Here is a 23,244-nt window from a genome sequence, read left to right as displayed (position 1 = left end):
ATGATGTTTATTTGTAGTGGTGTGCCATTCATAGTCGTGAACCCAGGCCCCTCTCTTCCATAGCACACTGCATTAACCTACCATGCTATACACATTCAGATCACAATATAACAGATACTGACATGTTTATGTGATCTGAAGAAACTGTTATCGGCTTGCCTTCCAGTACCTAAAGTCCATTGTTTCTAACTTGCTCTAGGATTCAACTTCTGCTGTATATATATGACCTGCAAAATCACAAAAGGTTCCTGTTTTGCATTCACCACTCCCATAAGTCACATACCTTCAGTTCTCAAAGGATTGTTCAGTAGCCAAACCAAATGACACATTGCAGACCTTCCATTAGTTTACTAGCACCACCACCTCATTGAAAAACAAAGGGGAAGCCAGGTGAAGATCATGGCACTACTGTTGTGTAGCTGAAAGAATATTTTAGGCATTCACCAGTCCCATAAGTCGCATACCTTCAGTTCTCAAAGGATTGTTCAGTAGACAAACCAAGTGACACATTGAAGACCTTCCATTGGTTTACTAGCACCACCACTTCATTGAAAAAAAAGAGGAAGCCAGCTAAAGATTGTGGCACTACTGCTGTGTAGCTGAAAGAATATTGTAGGACCATGGTAACTACAATAATTGAGATTATAAGGGAATCAGCATATGATCATTGATGAAAAAGCTGCAGAAGGCTTGGAGTATTCAAAACAATTGGAAAGATAATATTTAAGACAGTGTAAGAAACTTCTCTGTGTGGAAGATTTTCAGTCCATATATTTCTAGTTAATCACTGTATATTAATCAGATCAGACAATAGTAGTAGAAGTAGCAAACTTAAACTCGTCTTAAGTCAAAACAAAACAAAACAAAAAATAATAATAGAAAATATATAATTGTACAGCATTACTAAGTATTTAAAAGTAATCCAAGCAAGGCAGACAGTCTGTTTCCAGTCGAAAATCCTTTATTAAGTACACAGACACACAGAATGGATTATTTTTGACTGGAAACAAACTGCCTTCCTTGCTTGGATTACTTTCGAATACTTAGTAATGCTGTACAATTATATATTTTCTATTATTATTTTTTGTTTTGTTTTGTTTTGACTTAAGACTAGTTTAAGTTTGTTACTTCTACTACTATTGTCTGATCTGATTACTACACAGTGATTGACTAGAAATATATGGACTGAAAATCTTCCATACAGAAATTTCTTACACTGGCTTGTTTTTGGACCCACTACACTTTAGTGGGTTGTTTTGAGACTTCGGGGATACCAAGGAGATTACTTGTTTTTTGAAAGATAATATTTACAATCACTGGTGTCATGGAAATATGTAACAAGACTGAGGAAAAGAACAAAAAAAGAAATCTGAAAATTGTACTTGAAAGAGGGAGGAATAAAAAGCTAACTGTCTGATTAGGAAACATTAGCCTTAGTCATAACATTATACTTGTAACAAGGAGGACAAAGTGTAACAAGGAGGACAAAGAAGCTGAAGATATGAAAAGACAACATTTAGGCAAGCTATGGAGATCTGGTAAATGGCTAAGTGGACTGAAAGCAAATTTTGAAAAAAATGTAATCAGATGTTGATATTTTCTTGTTAATTTAGGGAAAGAAAACAAATCAAGCTTGGTACTGCAATGTTGTTAATTAGTTTCTTGACTGTGTTAGGGGTTTAACTGTTTTGGTAGACATTGTGAAAAGTAAATATTCTACTGTAACATGCCTATAATTATTTACAAGCCATGTTGGTTCAGTGCTTCTCCCATCACATTAGCTCACCAGCCTGTGCAAGGTTGTATTTATGAAGAGCTTTCTCAGTGACTAAGTCATGTCATCATCTTCTTTCGGCTATTCCCGTTAGGGGTCACCACAGCGGATCATCTGTTTCCATTTCTTCATGTCCTCTGAATCTTGCTCTCACACCCAACCACCTGCATGTCCTCTCTCACCACGTCCATAAACCTTATCGTAGGCCTTCCTCTTTTCCTGTTACCTGATAGCTTCATCCTTAGCATCTTTTTCCCAGTATACTCAGCATCCCTCCTCAGCACATGTCCAAACCAGCGTAATCCTGCCTCTGTGGCTTTGTCTCCAAACCTTCCAACCTGGGCTGATCCTCTAATATACTAAGTCATGTACACTGCATTAATTGCTAGACTTGTCTAATGAATTTTGAAATTGAAACATTCTGACTTTATGTTCACTGTACACCTTTCATTTTGATCGGTGATGATGTCTATACATTTAAGGTAGCCAGCCATTGCATCAGCTTGTAGAGGAGGATATAAAATTAAAAAAAGCATCTGATCTAAAAAATAATAATCCTGAGATGATCACTGTGAAAGAATAGAACATTTTATCAACAACTAAATTCTAAATGAAAAGAGAAAAACTACTAGTTTTTGCTTTTGGAATTTATCTATCAAAACCAGTAATACATTCTGTGTACTCAAGAACCACAGACACTAAACTAATGATGATTATTTATTATACAGTGTTGAGTGCTTTCATCATCAACATAGTAAGACTTCATCAGAACATTGTGTGAGATCCCGTCCCAAATCTTTTAAAAAACAGAAAGATTGCATAACTCATTCTTCATCATTCTCCCATTAACATCTTTTCCGTAATACAAGTCCCATATGTTTACTAATAAAATACTTGATAATTAACACTCTTAAAAAATCTTGAAAGTCATCTATAACATTTACAAAATGAATGAATATCTGTAGTAGCACAATATAATATATATAAAAAAAATAATAAATCAGTCATATCCCTACAATTTAAATGACTCTAGTTTCAACACACTAGATTTAGATATAGATATATTGTTATTCAGATGGGACCAAATTCAATAACAGCTACACTGTGTACACTAAGGGCCAGATTCAATAAAGCCTACACTGTGTACACAATGTCTCAAGAACATTCTTATCAGATTTTTTTGTGCTTTCTAGTCACTCAGAAAGATTACACTAAGTGTACATGTAGTCTACACTTTGTGGTAACCTTTATGAATCCCTGTCAGTATTTAAAACTGCAAGAATATCGGTAGGAAAACTAAAATTAGGAGGAAAAAGGTGCAAATTATGTCTGTGTTTTCTGTTCACTCAAAAGTGTACAATTAGTGTACACTTAGTAGAAGTGTTATTAAGTGTACACAGTCTGTATTCAAAAACATGCCTACCTTATTTTCTTGCACTTTCAAGTCACTCAGAAAGATTACAGCAAGTGTACATGTAGTCTAGACTTTGATAACATTTAGGAATCCCCCTCAATATTTAAAGCTGCAAGAAAATCAGTAGGAAAACTAAAATTAGGAGGAAGAAGGCATGAGCTATGTTTGTGTTGTTTGTTCACTAAGAATAGTGTACATTTAATGTAGGCATTAATGAACTGCAGAGCATGTGTTTCACCCGTGTCCAATTTTAATTGCCATAGTAATTAAGCAGTAATCCATGAGTGGGTGTGGGTAAATCCTAATATAGTCACGCCCAGAAGTGGATTATTCCTGTCATAGAATGACATTATTTAAGAAAGGAATCGCTTACCTTTCTTAAATGAAGTCTTTGTATAAGGGTGTTGAAGTGTTCTCTGCAATTTTCCTTCCTTATTGATGTACTGAGCATGTATACGGGACTTGAGCACCCACCTTTCCACAGTACATCAGTGCAGTACAGGAGAAGCAATGGAGAAAACAGAACCTCTATTGCTGTTTTTTTCTGTTGAGATTTTATGAGGGCAGCACAGAAGTAGAAGGAAAATTAGGCCTTAAAAGTCTTTCGGCTTTTCCCGGTTAGGGGTCGCCACAGCGGAACTCCAGTCCGCTCATGATTGATAGTGGATTTTTACGGTGCCAAGTTGCCAGCCTGATGCCCAACCTTCAAAGAAGGCATGTCCATTCACGCTCGCACCTACCTGCATGTCTTTAGCATCACTCGACCACGAGGAGGACATGCAGACTCCACATAGAAAGGCGCTCCAGCCGAGAATCGAATGGGAGAACCTCTTGCTGTGATGCGACAATGCTAACCACTGCACTACCGCAGCCTATAGTACATTCTCAAAAATAAAGAAACAGAAACATACCCAATCTTCCTTCCATTTTGCTTTTACCTCAGCATATTCAAGTAGAAATCATACTTAAGTGCTTAGACTTTATTCTATTGGTGTATGCTCAATTTACAACAGGCACACTGGTTGGGCTGTCCAATCAACATGCACATTTCTGAATAACAATGGCCCATTATTGTATAATTCTTTATACTCTATTTTTGTCTCTCATGGAAAACCTATAATATTTACAATAACAATACAAATGCTTGTATAATGCATTTGTTTCTTTACAGTATTTTGTGTCATAATAGTGTTCATAAAAATTCTCTTTTTCAAAACTCATTCCATTTTCCCTACATAGGATGGGCACTTTTTGCAACAAGCTAGATACATAACTCCTTTACTGCAGCAGTTGTAACATTTTGTGGCTCTGACTGTATAACCACCACTCTGTAAATATATATGATCTGTGTTGGCTATATAGCTGCATTGGTTACATGAATCCCACCTATACGTACCCATTTTTTTGCAGGCTAGTGTTCTTTATTTTAATCTTTTTTAAGGTACTCCTTGATATCCCTGCTTCTCTTATGAATAATAACTGTTTTCCCCCAGTATTTCACACATATAACAGGGAACTAGGAAAACATCTCCCCATAATTTCATTAACTTTTTTAGTGTCATGATAGTATTTCAAAACCAACTCTTGATCAAAATTTTCCTTACCACCCCCCCCCGCCCATATTAGGGGATGAAAAAGTAAGTCCCTTCCCCATTATAGGGGTGTATGTATCACACTAGCCTTCAGTGACCTCATTTTTAGTCTTGCTAAAAACTCTTTAGGGTAATCTCTCCCTAAGAAGATGTTCAATAAAACATCACACTCCTTTAAAAATTTGGCATGATCTGAGGTCATTTGCGCTAGTCTAGCTAACTGGCCTTTTACTATGTTCTTATTATGGTATGTATGACTACTTCTGAAAAATAATTAAGAATTAAAAAGTATTTCCTTACAAGGTATACCAGATTCAGTTGGTGAAAAATAAAGAAAAAAACAATTTAAATGTCTGAATAGTGCATTCTTTCCTCCAAAAAATTATATATAAATCTCAAAAATGAGAAAAGGTCGAAATCAGCTCAAGACCAACTCATATCTGTGAATATTATAAAGCTGAAGTGCAGCATTTCGAATAGGAAATGTATTTCGCACAAGTGCATTTCAGTATTAACAATGCAAGTTACATTCTGTTCGCACTTGTGATTACACGATCCTTTACTGGCAAAGATCGTGTATAGTTGCGCAACCATGAACTAACAGTCCAAAACGGATTACTATACAGGCAATTGTTGTACTCCTAGAAATACTGCAATGGATTCCACACTACAGGTAAAGGGTACCCTTACGTCGCCATGGTAACAGTAAACATTATTTTATATGTATGGGTTATTGAGATGTTGTGACTTTGTACATTTTAATGCAGAACGCACTATAGTGGGGATCAGGAAATGTTCCCTTTCTCTTACTGTAGTGCGATCTCAGAATTTGTATATGCAAGTAGCAGGGCGTGTGGGGGCACAGCCCCCCCATATGGGGGGGTGCAGGGGGGCTTGCCCCCCTGTAAAAACGGTCTTTACTGTGGTTTGCTGAATACATAGAGGTGCAGATGTGTGATGAATGTTCGAACTGTGTCAAATTTGAACATTCATCACTTCCACGTTCGACATTTCACTGTCATTGTTCCCATTTTCGCTCACACATTTCGCACAAATTATAATACGCACATTGCAGGAATGAAGATATGATAATAAACCGTTTAATGTAATCTAAGAATTCTACTGACCTCTCGTGTTTCTATCCAAAACAAATTTAACTCATCCAGATGTACAAGGACCAATAATTAGTGAAAGTGGAATTAAAATATATTTTTGTTTTCATGTTTACAGGACCATCTTGACATATATGGGGGCATATGCTGCCCCTATTTCTACATTTTGGACCTGTTGTTTACATTTTGAAGGTAAGTTTTAAAAATTATTAATCAAATCAACTTCATTAAATTCTATTAATAACTTCACTTCCAAAATTATTCAGAAAAATCACATTCAGATAAGACCTCTTCAAACCATTCCAATCCTACTTGGTGTGGTATTCAGAAAAAAAGGTCAACACTAAAATCTTCCTTATAAAATTCTTCTGTCACCAATCCCAAGAAATCACAAGACTCTCTCAAAAGATATTTAATTTGATAAATAAATGGCCCAGTTTCCTATGTTTTTGACCCTTTGGGTGGTACCACTGGTCTTGAGGGGGGATCTATGGATTTATTCACCTTGGGTATGCCAAATATAGATAGAATGACTGGTGGTCTAATATTAAAAAATTGTATATAATGTTAGTAATAGACCCTTGTGATAACTGTAAATCATCAGGTCTTTTCTGTCATAGGCCACATTAATTCCAGCTACGGATACTTCCAAATATTTGTCACTCCCTTGTAAGATATTCAATAAATGACTAATGTATCTAAATAATCCATTATAGCCACACACCCTCACCTCCCTTCAGGTTTAATTACCTTTAAGGTTTTATTTCCTGAAAATTCTTTCTTAAAAGTTTTTTTTCGCTGTACATATTGTAATGAAAAATGTGTTTCCTTTTCAAATAACTTCTAATGCACTTTCCCCTCTTTCCACCATTTTCATACATTAATAATGCTGGATGAGTAGTTGGGTTATAAACACTCTCTCTCTCTTTAAACCACAATTACTAAATTCCCTGCCTTCAATTAGCTTGACATTAGTTAATATCTCCTGTACATCGGATATACAATGGAACAAAACTAAACCCTTGTTTAAAAAGATTGAAATGTTATAGCTTTATTTCCAGCCCACTATAACTGTAAATCATAAAAAAATCCATACTGTAAACTAGGCCATTGTTAGAAATCACAGTATGCAATAAAATATGTACCCTAGTTTTAGGACGGATACAATCCATTTCCCCGGGACATCACTTGCTGGTTACATAGTAAAGATGAGTCAGTATTATTAACCATGGCATTACTGTGCTTTTCTGCCTGGGACACCATTGTTTGAGAATGTAGATGTGCAAGTCTAGTTAAATCAGCCATTAATCCATTCAGGTCTGGCATTTCCTTTAAACCCTCACCGACATCCTTAGCCTTGTTGGAAGTTTGGTGATGAGTTATGTGCATTTAAAGTGGCCAGCAATTGTTTCCGCTTGTAGGTGAGGAAATAAAAAGAAGAGAATGGGAACCATAGATACTTTGGCTGCATTCAGTCTAAAAACAACTAATAATCATTAGATGGTTACAGTGAAAGAATGGGACCTTTTAATCACTAATTACATTATAAATGAAAACAGAAAACTTTGCTTGTGGAATTAACACCTACCAAAACCAGTGAAACATGCAACTTTTAGTTTATTAAATTATCATTTAATTGTGAATCTAGGGAGTTATTGGAAAGATGTAAAACTTAAGTCTACTATTAGGAAACATATTGAATTCATATCAGAGTATATAGAAGAAGTGAGTAAATTTGTGCAAGACCAGTTAAGAAATGAAATTGCTGCAGATATTGAATGTTAGAAATGCATATGGAATAAACAAATAATATATGAAAAGAAGGGTATTATGCAAGCAATAATGCCCAACAGGGTGTGTGTTACTGTGTAAATAACGCCCATCCAGAGGTGTGATATGAGGCCCACTGCCACAGACAGAGGGCCTCTTTACCCCTGGAAGGGTATAATTTACACAGTAAATCACATCTTGGAGGGCATTATTGCACTTAGAGAATGGGCTGTCTATAAAATTGTTGAGTTTTACTTAATTATTTTCTTTACTGCTGTATTATTTTTTTATATATTTTTTATGTAAAATTTCCCCTTCACCTAATGTTTCAAAGTTGTTGTAGTATATGTAAATGGTGTTGGAGGAAGCATTTTACATACAAAGCATAATATTTTTCAAAAAATATCCATATATTTACTGTACCTTTTGGTCCCTTACTCCTAAAATGTGCGGTTTGTTGCCAGTCATTGTCATTAGGGATTGAAGTCCTTAAATAATGACATACATTCTACTTTCAGACTTTAGAAGATTCATGCTAACACAGATCCCATTATTTAATCTACTTTGTTATTTTATAAGAACAATATATAAACTCTGTTCCTGTTTTTGAACCTTTGTTCTCTTTATTTTTAACTTTATCCAGATTTCTTGAGTTAAGAGGTTGAGAGGTATGCATACCTGTTTACTGCTGCTGTCACTGGTCAATGATCTCACCCTGTCTCTCTCCCATACACACACACAGACGCACACACACACAAACTTGGACTCCACAAAATGCATGCTAACATAAATCCTATTATTGAAAAAGACTTGTGATTTTATAACAGCAATATTTAAAATGTGTTCCTATTTTGAGCCTTTGTTCCCCTTTGTTTTAGAATTTATCCAGATAACTTGAAGTAAGAAGTTGACAGGTACACAAACCTCTTTACTGCTGCCAGTGCTTGATCACTTTGAATCTTCACTCTCTCTCTCTCTCTCTCTCTCTCTCTCTCTCTCTCTCTCACACACCTCACTTTCATGAGCACAAGCATGCATACATTCACACAGATGGAAACAGAAACATACACACTGATATACACATAGCCAGAAACATAAATATACACACACTTTTTTTCTGTGTCATTTTAGTTTTTATACTTGCTAAACAGCAAAAGTGCTTCTTAGTGTAAAATAATGGCTCCATCTCTCTCTCTCTCTCTCTCTCTCTCTCTCTCTCTCTCTCTCTCACTCAAATGCACGCTTACACTCACACACACATAGGCATTAGCACACTTACTTATGTATATGTATATATATATATTTTTTTTTTTTTTTTTTTTTTACACTCACTAAACAGCAAAAGCGCTGCTTAGTGAATGTAAAATAATGGCAGATGTTAGGTTACTTTCGGTCCAAGCTGCATGGTAACTTGATATGCTGCAGTGAACCATTAGACTTGTTTTTTAGCAGGCATTACCTGTAGATTAACATCCTGCTGGAGAACATTCGTTCTCCAGTCAGGCTGCTGATCTACAGGTCACCCATTCTCTAACAGAAACCAATACAGCATTCAGAAATACTTTTAAGTATTGCTGTAGCAGTGGAGGCAGCAAATAATTATAGAAGATCTTCGTTAAGTAGTTTGCAGTACATGTAACAAAAGTAAAAGAGAAACACAGCACAGTATACAAAGTGTAGCCAAAAACTACTCTCTGCAATAGAGCTGAAGCTTTTTACTGATGCAGTAGTAAACTGTGCACAGCTTCTTAATGTAAATTTAAGCAAGAAATTGTTATTTTTGAGGTAAAATTGTGGATGCAGTAAAACCCTGTATAATTAAAAAAACTATAAAACGGTTGTGCTAAAAGAGCTGAAAGGAAGATTAGTGCTGATTTATCCAAGTGTTCCTCTTTGGAGAAAAGTAAAGCATTTCCAAATGAAATGTTAACCTATTCTTAGTGCAACTGAATGTAGCAGATGAGCCTATGAATTGTGGGTTAGGTAGTGGATGTACTGTAATCCAGCTTGGTGGACAGAGCTTTAGAGAGATCACTAACACAGTTTTACAATTTATCGATCTTACACTAAAAACTTATAAGAAGCATACAAAATAGTGGCAATTGCTAATGTTTATAGTTGCTTATAAAGAGCAAAAAAAATCCATTATATTAGATAACAGTGCAAGGTAATGGTCTCATCTTTCTTGGTAGGATATGGATAATTTAAATTCATGTAGATCAGTGACCTCAAACTCAAATGATCATGAGGGCCATGTGAAAAGTAATATACTCCGCTGAGGGTTGTATGATGTTACAAGACAAACCTATTTATTTATGTCAAATTATAATCATTAACAACTTGATAGACAAAACATGGGTTGCAAATGCATTGTATTTCTAAAATACTACAAGCACTAGTAGTAGCTCTTTTTGCATACATTCTGTCAGGCAAATTGCACCCCTTCTGAAGGATTCACCACCGCAGAGTATGAATAAGTCACACAAATATAATGGTCATAGTAATATACTTCAACATTTTGCTGTCCAATACATATATTGTCTCCTTCCCAATGAGATATATCAGAGATCTTTGTAATTTGCTTTCATATAGATCATGCCACAAAAAATGTATACACTTTCTGTGCACAGTTTGGATGTCTTACTGTAAAGAAAGTTAAAGACAGAATGATCACATTGATGGATATCAGCTTGCTGCTGTCAGGGCTTACACCGTCCCATGAAAGCTGTATCATTATTTGTTCAACAGTGATTTTGAAACTGTACTTTTCTTTCACCCAACAGCCTGCCTCACCATCACTAAATAAATGCCTTATTTGTACTCTCTAATATCAGACTGTGATTAATGTGAAATAATAAATAGCCACAGTAATGCATTTCATCCTGTTACTGTCAGACATCTCTACAGTGCTCTACCCCAACATATCATATCAATGATCATTTCACTATCATCATGTATGTTCCCTTTGCTTTCACACATAAACTCCCCTGGCAAAAATAGCTTTTTGTTAATCATCTCAATGATTGTGAAGAGGTTAATAGGAATAATGTCCACATTAATGTAGTTCAGTTTACTGCCACTGTAATCACTGTAATTTTTGTTAGGGGAACAAGACTGAATTTAAAGCTGGCATTGCCAATCACAGTAGTCTGCAAGTTGGTACAGAGGTTTAAGGCTGTGAGCTGTAGTTCCTGTGGTATAGGGTTTAATTCCTGCAGCCATCATTTACAAACTATGTGACCTTGAGCAAGTCTCTTAACCTGACAGTGCTTGGGAGCTACTGGGAATTTAGGTTAGGGTTCTCAGCTGTCCAATGGACTGCAAGACTAGTAACTACTCAAGAACCACCTTCATGCATGCAAATTAGGTGAACTTGAAAGCACTAGTCCAGATTTGGGGGATATCTTTAAGGTGATTGGTCATCTAAGCCTGATATTCTCAGCCAATCAACATGGAGATAATTGCTATCCAGTCAGAATAAATGATTGATATTGCACATTTGAATGAAGATCCAAATGATTAAATATGTGTGCTGTGCAGCTAAAACGTTAATAGCACTGAAGAAGTCATTACAAAGTGAAAGTTTCTATCTATTTGAAAACGCATCTTTTTTGAAGACAGCAGCTGGATCTAGTGTATTAAATTGGATACACTAAGGATAACATCATTTTGACTCTGGAAGCCAAAATTGAAGGAAGAGAGCTACCTATGGCCAGGTTTCTGCATCTGCTGCACACACTCCAAGGCAGCAAGTCAGATAATCTCACTGGTTTTATTGGTCTTCACTGCAGGAACCAGCTGTAGTTTAGGTTACAGATACATGTTAATGGGGCATATTATTAGACGCACACATACACACACACACATTCAGATAGGGTTAATACATATAAAATATGAAATTAAGGAAGTGCTTTGCAAAAATGAAAGAGGGTGTAGGGACAATCATATGCAGCTAAAGGAAATTAAATTCAAGTTAGACTTAGGAGAGTATTTTTTATGCAGGGTTGTGGAATCTTGGAATGAACAGCCTGACTAGGTAATGGGTGGTGGGATGGAATTCTGTAGAAGCCTGGAAAGGGGTATGGGACAGCTGGAAGGTAGTGTGGGAGGCAGCTCTGTATATGCATACTGTGTGTGTGTGTGTGTGTGTGTGTGTGTGTGTGTGTGTGTGTGTGTGTATAAAATGTTTGGTCAAATAAGGTCGACTGTGGTTGACAGGTGTGTGGGATCGCACACTTCTCAGGGTTGGGTTATATGCCTTTTCTCCAATTTATTGTGCAATCTCAGTGCAAGTGTGTGTGTGTGTGTGTGTGTGTGTGTGTGTGTGTGTGTGTATATATATATATATATATATATATATATATATAATAGTGAGTGTGTGTATGTATATGTGTGTGTGTGTGTGTGTGTGTGTGTGTGTGTGTGTGTGTATATATATATATATATATATATATATATATATATATATATATAAAATTAGGTGATGTGGAGATGCAGATATACTTGCTCCTCTGAAAAAAAGATTGTTTTTACATTTTTTGTCTTTTAATTTTGCAAGTACGGAGGTTATTGTTCAGAATATACTTAGTAGCATGTCAGTGTTTGCATTGTCGATGTCTTGTGTTTAATGTTTTGAACGTCTATGTTTGGGTCTGTCATTTAAATTCAGTTAAAAAATGTGTGTGTGTGTGTGTGTGTGTGTGTGTGTGTGTGTGTGTGTGTGTGTGTATATGTATGTATGTGTATGTGTATGTGTGTGTATATATATATATATATATATATATATATATATATATATATACACACACACACACACACACACACACACAAATATATATGTGTCTATATTTATTCATAAAATGGCCAAAGAAAACTGACAAATACTGTTTGCCTGTGCATCAGATATGTCAAGGTTACCTAGATCGCCCATTTAGTCACAGATCTGGCCTCCCTCATAGATTTCAAAGTCTCACTGGTAGCCACTTTTAATCTTGCCACTAACTCTGACCTGCCATGGAAGAAGAATGTGCAGTCATCTTTAACAAAAAAAAAAATCTTGAAAAAAGGATGAATTCCATAAATAAAAATTGTTACCACAGAAGCTTTAAGCATGACAGCTTAACCAGACAGCCAAGATGTGTGTGTTTTTCAAAGTACATTCAATAAATGTTCATAACTCTGCTGAAAGTTAGCATATTAGACTCAGTTTTCAACACAGTATCTATAGGAGTATGACAATGAATTTGATTAGCTCAGATACAAAATGCAGTTTATGAATCTGACTGTGAAATGACACTTACAAATGGAATTGCAGAACAGCACATAGCACTTTGACTGTCCTGAAATCTTCATACTAGAATTAAAAAGTTATAACCTTGCACAACAATCAGTTAGTGGGCAGATGAACTATTTTACATTAAAATACACTAAAAGACATATAAGTTGTCAAGTTCTAAACATAAAATTCAATCTGCAAAATAATATTAATAATGGTAGTAGTAGTAATAATAATTTCCAATAACGTCTATTTTATAAGTGCCATAAGGCACTAGGGGTTTGTCTGGTGCAGGTGCTATTGCATACCCTTCAGGCTTGTACCTTACAACACTCTTGTGTTGTGTAGTAATATCTGTATTATGCATACCCTCGTCTTGCAATGTTGCCTGCATAAACATATGTGTGTGTATCTCTGTCTGTGTAGTACAGTACAGAGACTGCAGAAAATTATTTTTATTCTGAGACAGGAATTATAATTTAAAGCTAGATACAGGTGCTGAATGCCATATTTTATCAGAAGCTACCTTTAAAGCACTGACATTGGCTAGTTTTGATATGTAACCATGATCTCTTCTGACATATGCAGGGCATATGCTAAAGCCATTGGGTCAGATTGGGTTAGATTTTATTTATTTGTAAATGCAGATACAGAAAATAAAAGCTAATTTTCCTAGTGTGTCACTGTAAAATCAGATAAAGTGGCCAGTTATATTAGGTTTTGATGCTTGGGAGAATCTTTGCATTATAAATAGAGCTTGCAGTGTGCAGATGCAGAGTAATTTGCAGGACTGTATAGGTTCTAGCATATATATTTATGATTGCAGTCTGCGGTAAAGTTTTTGATGTTGCTTTCAATGAAAAGTGTGAAAAGTAGCCAGAAAGCCAGCACAAGTGTTCACAGAGCCAATACCAGCACAAATGTTTCTTCAAGGCAGTCCTTGGATTTATAATATATTGTCCCCTAGACATATCAAAAGAGAAGAATTAGAGGTTGGATAAAAAGAACTCTGATAGTAGGTGCAGGGTTGTACTCATGAGAAGGATGAATATACCAGCAGCAGACTGTGAGATTTTGAGCTCCGTGGCAGAGGAGATTGGGAGTTGATAAAATTCTAGATCTGGTCCTAACCAAGGTGGTGAGTTTCAGAGATATCCTGATGAGAGTGCTATTATCCTGTAGACACAATGCGACTGGTTTAGGTAAAGAAAAGAGTAAGACTGTAAAATACAGTTGTGATGATCTGAGTAAAATCAGCAAGTTATGGGACTGGGGACAAACAGGAGCAGTAAACAAGCAATGACAGTTGTTCAGGGATGCAGTACTTAGAGATATGGACAAGGGTGTAAGGAAGGTGAAAAAGGTAATGAAAGCCAATGTAGTTATAAAAGAGAGTGAAGCCAACAATTATGGTAAAAGACAGGGAATAGGAATGTGAAGGTGATGCAGTACAAATAGACAAGCAGAAGAGGAACAAAGGAATTCAGGGCAGAAAGCCATAATCTGAAAGGGAGCTGATATAAGAGTTCAAAGCAAGAACAAAGGTTTATTAACCTTAAGGAAAGAAAGCAAGGAAGGATACTCATGGGCAAGCTGATGGGTGGGAAATCAAAGGAAAGGACAGGAGGGAAAATAGAAACATTTAAGGAATACTTTGCTTTTGTCGTAACAGAAAGCAAGGGGAGCATTTTTAGATGGTGTAAAGCAAGGGGAGTATTTTTAGATGGAGTAAGGCAGAGTGAAGAGAGTAGTGGACAGACATCAGAATAGCAAGGGAGGGCATTGAGAAGGAATTGGCTAACATGTGAGAAGGATAAAACATAAGTACCAGATAGGCTGCCTCCTGTGTTGACCGGGAGTCCAAGCAGTGAGATGTCCAATCAGAGGCCTTTTTAATAGATCACTGGTTAGTACAGAAATGCCTGAGGACCTGAAAATGGCAAGTGGGATACTTTTGTAAAGAGAGGTGCAGAAAGGCAGTACAGAAAGCGCAGAAAATTAGTTTTATTGTTAACAGTGGTGGCAGGGAGTATCATAGGTAGAAAATGGAGAGACGGCTGGCAGTGTTTCCAGAAGAAGTCTCAAGGATAAGAATTAATATTTTCTCATGAGTGGAAGATGATCTGTTTTTATTACTGAGTTACAGAGTAACTTGGGAGGGAAGTAATATCCAAGGTAACAGACAGGTGTTTTATTACTTTGTTACAGAATAACTTGAAGGGGTACATGGACTTCATCGAGGATTTTGACTCTGATTCTCACAGGCAGCTGCTAGGAAAACTGCAGGCAGCGGAGATAAGATCAAGGCAAAGGAAGTGGACAGTTGCATGGTTGAAGTATTGGAGACAGAAGGTAGTAGTGAGAACGATGATGTCAGAAATAAGGAAGGCAGTTAGTTTAGTACCACATGGGTAATTTTTTTGTCTGGTACTCATTTCTGTTTGAAAGACACCTATTAGTTTTATCCTGTTCTTTACTCTATTTGCTGATGATGCAATGACAGGTGTAGCAGTGAACAATGGGGAAGAGTCTAGTGAAAGGTTTGGAAAGGGTGACCAAGTGGGTATAATAATGTTGGTTGAAGTTCTATAAATGCTGTATTTGGGCTGCAACAATATTGATACAAACTATTGGCTGAGAACAGTGGAACTGATACCAGTATGGCAGGAAACCAATCTGAGGGCCCTGAACTAGGGTAGCAGGAGGAGAGTAAATGGGTAGTAACAACTTCTGGAGATGTATCCTAATAGGGTAGTAGTAAGAACTGGAGATGCATCCTTAAGAGGATGCACTCTAGTAGCAACAGCTGGGATGTATGCTTAGGATGATACATCCTAGCTATCACTACGAGAGTGTATCTTTAGGACAGTACACTACATAAGCAAAGAAATAATGCCTTTCAAGCAGGACAGTTTTGTTTTTTTCCCCAAGTGATGTATGTACTTCTGAAGGCAATACAATGAGAGGGATAGCAGGCAGCTTGAAGCAATCCATAGGAAGGCAACCAGAATGGTGCATTGGATAGAGGCAGAGAGATATGATGACAGACTGGAGAAGATGGAAGTCCTCTCACCTGTGGCTAGAACAGACAAAGAGATGTGATGTAGGTGCAAAAGATCATGTTAAGTAGATGTAGAGGAAGTCAACCCAAACAGGAAGGGGAGAGGGTGGATTTGGGGGGCATAAGCAGCAGATTGCAGAGACTAATTACTCCCCTGTTCTCTGAAAGCACGTCTTCATGGAAAGGATTGTGGCCCCATGGAGTAGACCACCACAATGGCTGGTAGTGAAGACATGCATAGAAATACTCAAGAGAATATTGGACAGTAGGAGAAGTGGTAAGAGGACAGAGGACAGATACAAATATAGGCATGACTAAACATTAAGTGCACTTAAAAAGCAGAATTGGATAGTATTACGGTCTCCATATGCCATCAAGCAAATGTAATATTTTTATTTTATTACATTTAATTTTTAATATTGTGTAATTTCCTTTTAGCCATAATTTTTGGGCAACCTGCTAGATAGCACAGTTGACAGGTGTGATACAAACTTTGATAGTGAAACTGTCATTGTAAGACACTTTAGAAAAAGAGTGTGTATAGATATATATATATATGTGTGTGTGTGAGTATTGTTAGAGAAATATAAGTACTGTTTGCTGAAAACTGCATTCACACTAGCTATGGAAAGTAATATATTCTGTATGGAATCACCAGTAGTAGTTATTGAGGCATACACGTATTTACTCAAACATTTATATTTACTGTCTGTGTACCCACATATGGTCTTACTAAAATTCTGACTTTGTGATAAATGCCTGTTATTAAGAAGTGATTTATTACTAGCTGGAAGATGTACCTGTGTCTCACTTTAGAAAAAATTATGGACCGCTATGTTGTGCTTACTGGAACAGTATGGAATCACCAGTAGTAGTTATTGAGGCATACACGTATATACTCAAACATTTATATTTACTGTCTTGTGTACCCACATATGGTCTTACTAAAATTCTGACTTTGTGATAAATGCTTGTTATTAAGAAGTGATTTATTACTAGCTGGAAGATGTACCTGTGTCTCACTTTAGAAAAAATTATGGACAGCTATGTTGTGCTTACTGGAACCATACAGAACATTAAACAGTCTTTCCAGCCTTTGCTGAAAGCATCTTGTAACAATGAAAACCACTGAGTTGCTTTCTAAAATGCACACTAGGTACTGAAACTACAGATAATGTTTGAGTTGCTGAGGAAATTGTTGCATTGATAATTCAGTTGTTTTGAGTTTTTGAAGGTGTAGTTTAGGACTTTGTTTTTATTTTTACAAAGGTCATTACAGTTGCAAGTGGCTGCAGACACAGTATAGTTAGAAAAAGTAACCAGTTAAATTATACACCATTACTGCTAACATAGATGGATGTTTGAATAGATGATGGTTATGACATTTTATTTTTTTAATTTGTTGGAACTATGTATCGCTTCATGCAGGAGTATGTGACAGTAACAGCAAATGTCAATAATCGCATTATACTGCCCATGGGTATCGTGACAGTAAACACAACTTAGAACAGAGCACCAAACTCAGGAGAGGAAAAGTGATACAATTTGATAACATTCAGAAGTATTACAAGTTGCTAGTGGCATTAGTTTTCTAGCTTGTCATAACTGATTCATCAGATCATTACTTGTATGACAAAGTTGAAGAGGATCTTTGAATCTCAAAGCATGGTGAGAGAGGGTTCCCAAATAAGAAGATGGTAAAAAGTTTTTAATCGATTCTTGTAGCTGTGCAAGTGTTCTTGACTTTATATTTAGTATGAGTGCACAGTTTGGCCTACATTATTTTTCACAGCTATAGTTATTACATAATTAGAATGCTCATAAGATGTTTATGGTATGATAATGGATACCTTTCAAATAATTTTAAGTGTGACGGAACTTGGCAACAGGCTTGAGAAAAATCTACATATGTTTATAGATTAAAGTATGACTTCCTGTAGACAGAGAACAGTACATGTACATTACTATAAAATTGTTAATAGGAAACTGTCCCTTTTTTGGAAGGTCTGGAAGTACTTCTTTCATAGCTCCCCCCTCCAGAGATTCCTCATGCTGGCAATGTATAGAGTGAAAGCTTGTCCTGACTTTATATTATATAAATGAAGATGGACACAAGAAATGGTAATAGTGTACATTTTTTAATTCTTCCCCCAAATGCACTATGCTTTGTTGTGAACACAAGCTGAAGAAGTAACATTCAAAGAAGATAAAATGACAAGGATTTTGGCAACTTTCTGAAAAAGTATGAGAAAACACTTTGAAATAAAAAGGAAAGGCTGTGTCAAAATGCCCAATTCTATAAATGTTTGATTCTTTTGATTACAATACAATGGCTTTGTGAACGAACATATGAATTGTTCCTTCTTCATCATGACAAAACTGAATGCTGAAAAGATGTTTTGCCAGAATGTCCAATCACTCATATCCAGCAAAATGGGAAATATGTTTATTCTTGAGACTCCGCAGTCTTGAAGTTGGTTATATTAAGTAGCAGAAAGTGTGTGTGTGTGTGTGTGTGTGTGTGTGTGTGTGTGTGTGTGTGTGTGTGTGTGTGTGTATGTGTGTGCGCTGAGAGAGAGAGAGAGAGCCGTAGCCCCTACATGAGGAGATAGCTTGACCTGGTAGAAAAAAATGGTTATTCTAAAACAAAATGGTATAAAGGTTTCCTACTAAGAATGTTATTTCTGGTCTAATGTGCTTTGGATTTAGAAGTCTGACCAGCTGTGGTACTGGAAACTCTCCTAGGTCTGCTATTTTTGATTTCTTACTTCAAAGTTAAATAATACACAAGGGATATTTAAAGCACTATTTGTGTCACTTGGCATAGATAAATATGTGCTAGTTTTTGATCTGTTTATTTTGGGGAAATATGTTGCACTGGGTTACAGAAATATCCAGCACAAGGAATCTATTAGTCTCTCTAGTTTTCCACAATATTGTAGGTAACCAAAGACAGCTGTGCTCCCATCCTGCCTTTCCAGAAACCTCCAGTGTTACTAAAAGTTTTAGTTTCTAGTACCCTTGCCAGTAAGTGATTTTTTTGTCCACAGTTCCCCCTGCGAAAGGTGGAGTCGGTTACCAGACTGAGTATTAATCCTAGATTTACCTCACAACTTTCTGTTGATATTTGAAACATTTAAATTCTCGTAATATGGTCAGCATGAGGTCAGCGGTACCACAGCTAGTGCTGCTGCCAGTCTGACACTACTTAAGGGCCTTCTGTACAGAGTTTGCATGTTATCTTAGGGTTTTCCTGGTGCTTCAGTTATTTCCCATAGTCCACAGACATGCCATTAAGTAAACGTGATTAATTCTGAACTGTCCATTGGAGAGTATGTATCATGTGATGGACTAGCATTCCACCCAGAGATGCTGCTTTACCTTATACAGAGACAGGATTCAGCTCTGCCATGACCCTGAGCAGAGTACAATAGGCATTAGATAATGAACCACTGAATGAATTGCCAACATGAATGGTAAATGTTCAGCTGTTATATATCTTAGATAAGAAAACGAGACTGCGATTTTTCTGTGATTTTAATGAATTCTTAACATGATTCACTGAATGGTAGGACAGTGTGTGGACTGAGAAATTAACCTATTTAAAAAAAAAAAAGATTTTCTATCAGAAATTAGTGAAAACCTCACAATGCAATCTATTAGAACAGTAAGAGAAATACAAAACCAGACTTGTTTGCATCATATTTCAGAAAAATGCAGTGAATACAACAGAAATAATTACCTCCCAGAGCTAGGGAAGTTCCACTAAGAAACATCGCATGGGATGCTGTACCCTGTGGATGGGGGGAGCACTGTGCTTACTGAGCTGTAAAAGTTACTTGTGAGAGGTCTTTTGCTTTCATTTCATGATGCTTGAGAAGAAAACAACTGTTCATAGACAAGTAAACTGTTCCGGTGTAAAGAAATACACATTTTAGAGATAATCATCCATGTTTTCAGTTTCCTATGGAAATGAATAAATTCCCAGTATGACTGTCCCACCATGACTACTGCAGTATGTTTTTCCTGACAAGGCACAAGTAAGGTATGCGATGTAAAAAACAATAATGATTTTTTTTTTTTGCTGTGTTTGAAACCTCAGAAGTCATTATTACAAAGAGAAGAATAATTAAAAAGAGAAATTCATCATGGTTTGGTGTTAACAGTGGTACATGAACAGGCTTCTGTTTAATTTTGTATGCATTTGCACCAAAACAATCTAGTTTGTATTCGCACTGCACATATGAAGCTAACCTCCAATCAGAGATGGCAGCTGTTTAATATCACTGCTTTTCTTTCTTTCATTACATATACAAGTCTGTACAGCTGTCATATTGGAATGGTTGTGGTAAACATGCTTGTTTGTAATTATTTCTAATAGCTATGTTATACTAAAAGAACACGTCAAAATGCCTGTGTACACTGCATTTTATTGTCTGTGCCAGTTTACAACACATTTCCACCTGTCAATGGCTGTCACTAGCCCAGTTCAAGAATTATGTTCCTTGGGAACTCTGACACATACACACAGCATTTGGACAGCTACGTCTTGAAATGTGTACTTGGCTGAATAATGTATTGCTTGAATGAGTCACTGTGACTGGGACCATGTCCAGACCCTGAACTACACTGACCTCATAAGTAATATGTGGTTTTGCAGGTGCTGAAGTATAGGGGTTTGAGGGGGCTTGTCTCTCCATAGAAAAAACTATCATATTAAAAGCCATGTGAATCAAGTACTTTTTTCACTCACCTTTAGTACGATACACTTTGAGATTATGGCATGTGTCCCACGATTCCCACCTAAACTGACCAGACAGTGTTCATTAGTATCTATTTTGTAAATAGTTGATTTTCTGAGGGCAACCTTTGAAAATTTGGTTTGCAGGTGCAATTTTTTATCTGACAATGAACCCCAATATATCCATGAAGAATTTCAACATTTTATAACATGGAATGATATAAAGGATTTCATAACATTACTGTACCACCGTTCAACAACAGTTTAGCAGAAAGATTTATGTGGATGCAAAAGGTTTACATATTGTAAACAGAAAGGAAAGGGCACCAGACAAAACAAACCAGCAGTCACAGTTTTGCTAACATCTAAGAATGCTCAGGTAGTCCTCCAGTGGAAATGCTAGTTGTCATTTAATCACGGCTTGAAACTATGACTAGGTCTCTTTAAGGCACATTATAGAAGGTGACTGGTATAGAACAAGTCAGTACATGTCCTAAGAGGCACAACTGCCAAATGAAGGTAGAACAACCATTGGATGGTTGAGGCATCACAAGCATCCAACCATCCAAAGATGAACATGTTGAGTAAGCAGAATGCCAGACTGAAAAATACTGTTGACACATTTTTGTATGTCATGAGGAAGGATATTCTGTTTCATCTCCTTATCTAATAGAAATGTCTATTTATTAGAATGCAGTTTGTATTTGTTACTGATGTCATATGCTGCTCTGTTACGGTTTACTATCAAAAGATTGAAATTCATGTGGTCGACGTTCATTTGGTCGAAATCATTACATCGACAGGTCATAATATCGGCGCCAAAATGTTTACATTTAAATGGTGAACACAAACCTCAAACTAACACTAGTGTTTTTGCAGGGGGGTTGTGCCCCACTGCACACCCCCCGCTACTTATATATTACAACTCCAGCATCGCACAACAGTGCTGACAAGGATAATTCCTTGCCTGTTGTCAACATAAGGTCGACAGAAGATCGACAGCACTGTCTGTTGACCAAATTAACTACTTAATATTAATTAGGCAACCAAATGTGTCGACCAAATGAACGTTAGGCCAAATGAATTTCAATCTTTTGATAGTAAACCGCTCTGTTACATTGTGTTTTCTTTTTCAGCACATTAAACAAATATGTAACATAGGACTCCCTGAATAGTGCACGACTTTATTTTCTTAATGTACAAAAAATTAACATACAATATTGACACAAAACCGTATAGAATAATATGTATGAAATAAGCTCTGCTTAAGACAGTACAAAAAACTATGGAAAATAAACTTTATATGTACACACTGTCACTTGGTAAGTTTTCATTATGCCTGCATTTATTTATTTATTTATTTATTTATTTATTTATTTATTTATTTATTTATTGGCATTTGATTACTGGGAAAGTTCATCTGCGTAGGTATTCATGAAGGTCCAGGAAGAACTGCTCCAAAGTATTACAAAAACATTTTAAGAACAGAACTTGTATAAGCTTCCAAATAATGCAAAAATATCTACCATATAAACAATTATACCAAATTAGACATAATGTGAAAATGTTTGTTAAAAAAGATACAACTTGTATGACAATAATTTAATATTTAAAGAAAATGTAGCCAGTTTAGAGAAATAATAAGTTAGTTTAATATGAACAGGAACTGCAATGTGAAATGACAGAAAAAATAGGGATAATGGATTAATTAGATAGTTAGGGGAGAGAAATTGATTAAAGTTAGGAAGTGAGTAAAAAGGGGAGAGTAAGGCGGTGTAAGGTATAAATAGCTACTTGCTCATATTTAAGGGTATGTTTTATCCTTGGATTGAGCAAGAACAGAGCCAGATTTAGTTTATAAAGTCTTTCAGAATAGTTTTAAAGGACAAGAGGTAGGGTAGTGATGTGATGGATATAGATAAGGCGTTCGGGCCTTAACAACATGGTATGAGTTCAGACTCTGCCCAGCAGATTTGATAGGTTTGTGGACAAAGAGAAGTTTTTGGTCATTGGATTGTAATGACAAAGAGGGAACATAGTTGTGTAGAATTGTATTTAGTGCTGGACAAGCAGATAAATGCTGGATAATTTTATAAGTGATTAGAAGCTCTCTATACTCTAGTCAGGGGCGGCCCGTGCTATTGGACTGCCGGACTGCAGCCCCCCCAGCTGTAAAACATAAAGAAATAAAGAAAATAAAATAAAAAAATGCAAAATTTGCAGACTAGTCCAGACTGCTGCTGAGACAGTCTGGAGCATGCACAGACTGTTTCAAGTCCAGACCGGGAAACATGTCAGAGCAAGATCCCAGAAGTCTATGCAGTACAACTGCAATAGACTGTCTGGGAAACCTCATCAGAGTCAGACAGCAAGGTCAGTCTCATCAGGAAGAGATCACAATTTGGAGCTGGACAGGCAGGGTCTCATGGATGGATGTTATGTGAACAGTGCAGCTACAGATTTGTGTGGACAGACAGTTTACAGGTAAGGGGTGTGTGTGCGTGT

General features: G+C 36.4%; 1 protein-coding gene across 1 annotated transcript in view; it reads left to right on the top strand.

The window, feature by feature from the left end:
• Positions 1-23,244, top strand: part of LOC122807189 (cytochrome P450 27C1-like) — a 413,262-nt gene that overhangs the window by 37,143 nt on the left and 352,875 nt on the right. The gene's annotated exons all lie outside the window — the stretch shown is intronic.

This window comes from Protopterus annectens, chromosome 7.part0 (genome assembly GCF_019279795.1).
Source record: "Protopterus annectens isolate FY-2018-M chromosome 7.part0, PAN1.0, whole genome shotgun sequence".
NCBI classification, from domain to species: domain Eukaryota; kingdom Metazoa; phylum Chordata; order Ceratodontiformes; family Protopteridae; genus Protopterus; species Protopterus annectens.
Note: the sequence above shows the minus strand (reverse complement) of the source record. Positions and strands in the feature narration are given on the sequence as shown.